This window comes from Gadus chalcogrammus, chromosome 11 (assembly GCF_026213295.1).
Source record: "Gadus chalcogrammus isolate NIFS_2021 chromosome 11, NIFS_Gcha_1.0, whole genome shotgun sequence".
Taxonomy (NCBI): Eukaryota; Metazoa; Chordata; class Actinopteri; order Gadiformes; family Gadidae; genus Gadus; species Gadus chalcogrammus.
This window is the reverse complement of record NC_079422.1, coordinates 5,824,631-5,832,546: the sequence shown is the minus strand read 5'-3', so window position 1 is coordinate 5,832,546 and position 7,916 is coordinate 5,824,631.

Here is a 7,916-nt window from a genome sequence, read left to right as displayed (position 1 = left end):
ACACACACACACACACACACACACACACACACACACACACACACACACACACACACACACACACACACACACACACACACACACACACACACACACACACACACACACACACACACACACACACACACACACACACAGAATATTCGATTTTCCTTCTATGGAGGTGTGCATGTACAAGGCTGATGAGGTTTTCGTGACGACTGACTGCCAGATGGTTAAGGAAGCAGCCAATGGCAAAATCAATAAATGCACACACTCTGTCATGGGTTACAGAAGGAACTGCGTCGACAGAGTTGTTCCAAAAGTCACTGTCTACATACATCCCAAAAGGAAACCAAGGACCACCGCCTTCACCTCCGGGGACCCTGACACCTAGAAAGCAGCCAGAGATGACCTTCGCCAAGCCAGGAGAGACTACAGGGACAAAGTGGAGTCTGACTGCTGCAGCTCTGACCCCAGACGCATGGGGAGTACACTCCGCTGCATCAAGGACTAGAAAGGGAGAAACAGGGACGTTGGTCGGCCTACCACACCGCTCCAAGACAAGCTCCACTCCTGAAGCTCACGGCTCGATGCGGACAACACAGAAGCCCCCCTGAGAATTCATGCGACCGGAGAGGCGGCCACGTTGACCCTGGGAACGGACTATACCTCAAAGCAGCAGGACCTTTGTGCTTCGCCGACTGCTGTCCTCCATGGTCTCTTATGACTGTGACGACGGGACCGTCCCGGGCCTCATCAGGGACCACCATGGGAACTGAAGAACTGTCCCGAGCCAGGACAATAGCCTCACTCCCAACGTCCGTCAAACTGAAGAGATGACGGTGGACTACAGGAGACGGATGAAGGTCTGGAAACCTCTCCATCCGCTTCGGTGATGTGGAGTTTGAAGGGTCAGCAGCTTCAGTTTCCTTCGTGGCTCCTGGCCCAGAACCTCTCTGGGAAGCCTCCATGGGCGTCAGTTTGGTTTGAAATGTGCTGGGGACAGAGACGCATTCAGAAGTGCTGGGTATAACGATGCACTCTTTTTTCTCTCTTTAGTGCTTAATAAATACATTTGATTGATTTGATTAGCACTTTACAGAGCCATACAATGGATAGGGCGTAGGGTCCTTCACCGTTGCAACTTTACCCATAAAAAGCTGCAGTCAGTGTTAAATTACGTTGATTTACCTTTGAGCATTTCCTATTATAGGCTACTGTTTAAAATGCTGTTTAGAATTAATGTTAGTATCAAGAAAAGAAAGACCCACCGGTGGGGGGAGATCTTATGTATGTTTTATTTAAGTTTTTGTTATAATTACACAAAATTGCCTTTGTTTTGTTCTATTACCTGAAGTTTAGCTTTCCATGCCGCTGTCACGTTAAAAGTGTACCGGGGGCGAAAATTGTACCGGCCTACGTCATCAGTTGTTGACAACTTGACAAATGATTTGATTGGGTTGTCCGTTGCCGGGCAGGTTTCAAAAAACATTCGGCTCATGTTTCCAAAGACGAAATAACATAATAACGGATCGTTAGATAACACTTGTTTTTACTTTATATTTGTATCGTATTAAATTGTTTAATCAAATTTAGCTAGTAAACTGAGTGTTTAAAGCAGGTTTCAAAAACCATTCGCGCTTATGTTGCCGAACACCAAATAACATAATACAGATAACGGATCGCTAGATAACACTTGTTTTTACTTTATATTTGTATTGTATTGAATTGTTTAATCGAATTTAGCTAGTAAACTGAGTGTTTAAAGCAGGTTTCAAAAACCTGTCTTGTCACGCTCAATGAAGGAGTGCAATGAACGAGCATGAAAGTTCGCAAATGTTCAAGAACCTTCCTACGTCATTCGACGCGATCGCCCGTTGCCAGGCAACAGACGATCGCGTCGTCTGTTGCCAGGCAGGTTTGGAATTTGTCAACAACTGATGACGTAGGCCGGTACAATTTTCGCCCCCGGTACAATTTTAACGTGACAGCGCCTTATGTATCCGTGTATGGTTCGTGCTTTGAATATTCAGATTTAAAACAAAATCAGAAAAACCAAATAACTCGTTCTTTTGTTTTTCTGATTTGGTTTTGAAACGGAAAAAGGGCAAAAGTAATAAACAAATAAACGGCATTTCATTTGTGTTTGTGTTTTGTTTGTTGGTTTTTTAAACCCGAAACAGAAAAACAAAAATAGCCTAGATACATTTGTAGGCTACACCAGAAGGCAGAACGCAGCGAGCGAAGAAAAAAGAGCCTACCACCTAAACCAGCAATAGACTGTCCAATTATATTTAGCCTTAGTTATGGCCGCACTTGACCATATGGTGATTTTATTTGTGAACTATTTGACAATGGAAAGACACACGACGAGATATAGTGCTCTAAAGCAATCTGGTGCACCGAAGTGCTCCGTTATGACGGTGAGGAGGTTCTGTGTGGAGCACAACCTTCGAATAAGAAATCTAGTTTTTTTCTTCTTCTATGTAGCCTATTGTACAATATGTAGGCTACTTGTCATTTAGATGTATTTTAATGTTTTATGACCAGCTAGGTTTCTTAGTAAACAGCCACCTGGAATATCATGGCGATCTTCTCCACTGTCATATCGTCCACTCGCAGACTCGCCGGCTTATGCACGGAAAACAATAAAGCTGGCCATTGTAGAATGCGAGACTCAATGGAAAGTTTGAAACGTCTTTATATGTATTTTTTTAAAACCACGTGCCCTTTTCCCGGCATTGTGGTTTTATCTAAATATCACACAAACAAAACAAGCAACTGGATTATTCAGTATTCCCGTTTTGATTTAAAAAACAGAAAAATGCAGTTTATTTGTTTATTCCTTTTGCCCTTTTTCCGTTTCAAAACCAAATCAGAAAAACCAAAAAACGACTCTGTTATTTGGTTTTTCTGATTTTGTTTTAAATCGGAATATTCAAAGAACGAACCATGCACGGAACCATAAACAAGAGGAGCTAGGAAAGGGCCAAACGGCAAATGCACACAGCACGACAAATGTCAAGATCTAAAAAAAAAAAATACATATATATATATATTTATTGCACAGCAGAACGCTATATCACATCATGAGCTGGCTGTTCTCAATTCACAACACGCATTCCATCAAAACTAGCCTACATCAGGCATTCTGACCAAAACTCATGCACTCCCCCCCACAATTAATTAAAGCAAGTCAGCAAGAATGACCAAAAGTCACTTTGTGTCAACAAGAGACTGACTCCACTGACTATCAATTGTAAGTTAAAACAGCCGACCACTTGAGTGCAAAAAACACAAAAGACCTCGCCACAGCACCAGCAAATCTGAAGCAATAAATACCGCGTCTTAACTTTATTTATGTTGTTACGGCAGCCGTCTAATGTGCATTTGATGTTGAATGATTCTGTATGCAAATCCAGCTGGTTGATTCCCTTCCGATGATTGGTCCCCTCCCTACTTCCTGGATCCCATCGAAGCTACCAATCGGGAGTCTCCAATCAAGCCAGCTGCACATAAATAGCGTGTGTGTCCACAGTTCGGGGCGGCTGTGAACCAGTGAGCAGTCCGCCTCTTTGTTGGTTTCTACCTTTTGTGGTTGCTAAGGGAATTACAGTTTTGATATCGTTGTATTGCCTGGCTGCGATTGAGTGGTTTCAGCCAGTGTTTTTGTTAACCTTGTGTAGCTTTCTTTTGTTATAATTCTGTGTGCATGTGCACTCTTTTCAGTTGATTAAACCCCCGATTTTGACCCGGATCTGTCCATTGTCACCTATCCATTTAATTTATCATCCCAATCATGTGTTGCGGCTCTTAAAACGAACCGGGTCGTAACAATGTGGCAGTGGTCTGCAGATGCATCCCGTGGTGTAGCCTACCACATCCATTTAGTTCAACATGTTATCGTTCTGAGACTGTCCATGGTACTAGCAGCAACCTGCTCTGATTCTTTTTACCTATGTATTCAGGCTAAAATGACTTGATTGTCTGATGCCTCATCATCCCAGCCTAAGAGTATTGGTATTAGTAGTGTAACAGACTGTTCTGTGTTTAGTTTGGAAAAGGAGCTGTGTCCCTCGTGAGTTGCCGTAGGGGGGAAGTTCGGGGAAGTGCGGTTGATGCGTTGTGGGTGTGGCTGAGATTAAAGTGAAGCGGAGTTGGCTGCCGAACACACTATCTCGTCTCCCGTCCCGTTCATTGTTTTCTATAATACTACAATATAGGCGAACCCAGAACGCTTGGTTACATTAGTAATGGCTAGGCCTACTTGCCAAATCGAAAAAATGACTTCACTTAGTGTGAAGCCAATGTATTTGTTATCATTCGTAGCGTTGATCAGCAGAGAAATAGTTAGCCAATGTCGAGCATTCCACTGCATTGAGAAGAGCCGTGTGTAATAAACAAAAATAATTGACAGCTGAACGTTAGGAAAGGCCCATGCAAGTGAATGGAGCAGTCCACAGCATTGAGAAGAGCCGTATAATAAGTAAGGGGTAATGTATAGAACGCCGGTCATAATCGGAAAATAAGCCCCGACAGGGCGAACAGGACACTGGCGCGCAGCGAAGGTGTCTTGCTTCCTCATGAAGGGGCTTATTTTAGATAATGACCGGCGACGTTCTATACATTATCCCGCTTATTACTCGGCTACTTGCCAAAACGAAAAAATAACTTCACAGGATGTGTCTTTTTACAATTTATTTGTTACCAGCATTCGTAGTGCTGATCAGCAGAGAAATAGTCTGCCAAAGACGTTGACGTCGCTTCCGAAGACGCTGTGGTTGAAAAGTTACCGGACTACTTGAGGAGTGCTACCAAAGACGTCATTAGAGGCGAAAAGTCCTTTGTTTTCCTTGACAGCAGTCAATTATACTTAGTGTAGAGCCCATGCAAGTGAACAGAGCCTTCCACGGCATTGAGAACACCTGTGTAATAATCCATAATAATTCAACTCTATTTTATTTTATTTTTTAAGTGGTGGGTACAAAATAAATCGTGATGCAATCTGGTGGGGACGCGTCCCCGGCGTAATCGACGCCTATGGACGCCCCACACGTACAGCACGTTCCAGCCCCCAGCGGCTAACCTTACTGAGGAGAATGAGGGAGTTTGGCATGAATGCCACAGCCTCCTCACAGACTTCTACAGGTGCACTATATCCCAGCCTGCTGAAGGGCAGCATCCCGGCCTGGTACAGAAACTATTCTGCCCAGAGCCACCAATCCCGACACAGCTCGGTGGAAGCGGCGCAGCACATCACTGGCAAAAGCCTCCCGGCCATTTAAGATCTCTCTCAACAGCGTGTCTGAAAAGACACACAGTAGGCTACTCTGGCTGCATATGCCACCAGACGTAAAGGTAGAGTAGACAATTTAGGGAGCAACCAGCCAGAGTAAGCTTGATTTTGAAATTATCCAACTGAGAAATGCCCCCTCCCTTCAGGCCTCCCTCCAAAGCCTTCCCTGGAACACACAACTTGCTCGCTAGCTTTAGCATCAGGTCTGCCGAGTGCCTTGTGGAACTCTCCGGTCATGCTCAGTGAGTGTATGGTCAGAGGGCGGGCAGGTAGCCGGGAAGGCTGGTAGACAGACAGGCAAGCCATCCAGTCATTTCATTCAGGCAAATCAAAATGATTGTTCGGGCTTATTACGGCCTGCAACATCCAAAGATAACGCATATTTTTCTTATTTTCGTCATAGTTTGTTATTTTATTTTTCATTTATAACTATGACGTCAAGATGTAAAGATAATTTCAACCCAAATAACAACAAATGCTTATAAATAAATTGCTTACCATTGCTTTAAAGAGTTATCTGATCCCATATCTTATAATATCTGATGTCTGCAAAAACCGTGCTGCTGTTGTACCAGTCCAGGACTGTTGCAAACCACATTTTTAATAGGCCCTACCTCTGCATATACTTGCGACTATTACTTTGAACTAGTGCTGTCAAGTGACTAAAATATTTAATTGCCATTAATCGCATTAATGTCATAGTTAACTCGCGATAAATCACACATTTTTTTCTATTCTAAATATCCCTCGATTTCATGCTGCTAGCCTTTTAGTGAGATCAGAGAGTGTTGAGAAGGACAGTAATAAAATATATTTGGCATAAGAAGAGAGACCCGCAGTGAATTCAACCCGGTCCACTTGACATTGGGTAGGTGCATGACAGTGGTAGGCGGCGTAGATCCAGGGCCGGATCTACCATTAGGGCACACGGCACTGTGCCCAGGGGCCCCAACCATTCCCAGCCAGTGGGGGGGCACCACACAAACATTCTTTTTTTTTTATGAATGTTTGTACTCTTAAAATAGTTATACATGGTATTATTAAATAGGGTATTCATTTAAAATTCATTATTAAAACGAATGTCATAAGAACAGCAATATAATGATTCTGAACAATATAGTGGCCTAATGTGACAGTTAACCCCCCTCCCATAACCTGTCAATTGAGCCAGTCCACCTATGGTGAAAAAAAAAAAACGCGGTAGAGATGAAAAATTGACAGTCACAGACATGATGAGACATCAACTGAGTGGTTTCGCTTTTTTCCTGATTTTTTTCGGGGAGGGGGGGGGGGGGGGCCTTCAGACATTTGTGCCCAGGGGCCTATGATTTGTTAATCCGGCCCTGCGTAGATCTACCGTAAAACTTCAATAGCAGGCTTTTATTTGTTTCAATCACTGAACTTTCAAACAAAACTCTTGCTCAGCAAAGATGGGAAATACTAACATTTATTATTTAAACCAGTATGAATATTCCTACCGTACGTAGGCCTTCCTACACATTACCAGGCTATCGAATAACGCCCACACACACACACACACACACACACACACACGCACACACGCACACACGCGCACACACGCACACACGCACACACGCACACACGCACACACGCCCACACGCCCACACGCACACACGGTGGCGGAGTGGTAATCGGGAGAGTCGGGAGAATTCCCGGTGGGCCGTTAACGTTTCGGGGCTGTCGGGCTGATTACTGCAGGATAACAACATTGCGTTTATAAAAGTTCCTTGCAGCGCCGTCCGGCAGCCTGAGCTGTGCGCCCGCGACCTCTCACTCACTCAACAGAAGCAACACTCACAAACCGTCAACATCGCAACCAAGTCGATTTTTTTAGACAGCAGGTGAAAAAACATTTGCCAAGCCAAAGGTGCGTTAATCGCGCAATATACAAATTAACGCCGTTAATAACGCGTTAAACTGACAGTACTACTTTGAACACAATCAATCTTTAAACATTGTCTTATATTTATCTACGATTTATTTATATTTTGATGGTTTGTGTGTTTTCTGTTAATTTATCCTAAAATGACAAGTGCGGACCTGTGTTTCCCATACAACACATGTCATTGTACCGTTGACCCAGTGTTCAATCTACATATGACTAATAAAACAGAGGCTGACCTGAAGCTGAACTCATGAGTCTGTTGATGGCACTTCAATTAGATCTGAGAACTAAGGGGCCAGCCCAGCCCATCACTTACCACGCTGTCACACTCCTATCAATCGAGGCAGACCTCTAACCGGCTCTCACATCAAGCACACATGCATGTTGAAATGGGGCGTTATGGTTGTTACCATGTGTGTTTACCTGCATATTGAAGGAATTGAGTGACATTTGTGCTTGTGCTGTTTACATTCATCTGCAGATGTGCCATCCCAGGTTGTGTGTGTGTGTGTGTGTGTGTGTGTGTGTGTGTGTGTGTGTGTGTGTGTGTGTGTGTGTGTGTGTGTGTGTGTGTGTGTGTGTGTGTGTGTGTGTGTGTGTGTGTGTGTGTGTGTGTTTATGTGACTGATATCCCATCAAACGTTGTAAAAGGTTAAGCCCAAATCATACAAGGATTCAGTTTGGAGCTTGGTGCAGGGTGTTTTAATGATCCCAAGCCACCCGTTGATCCAT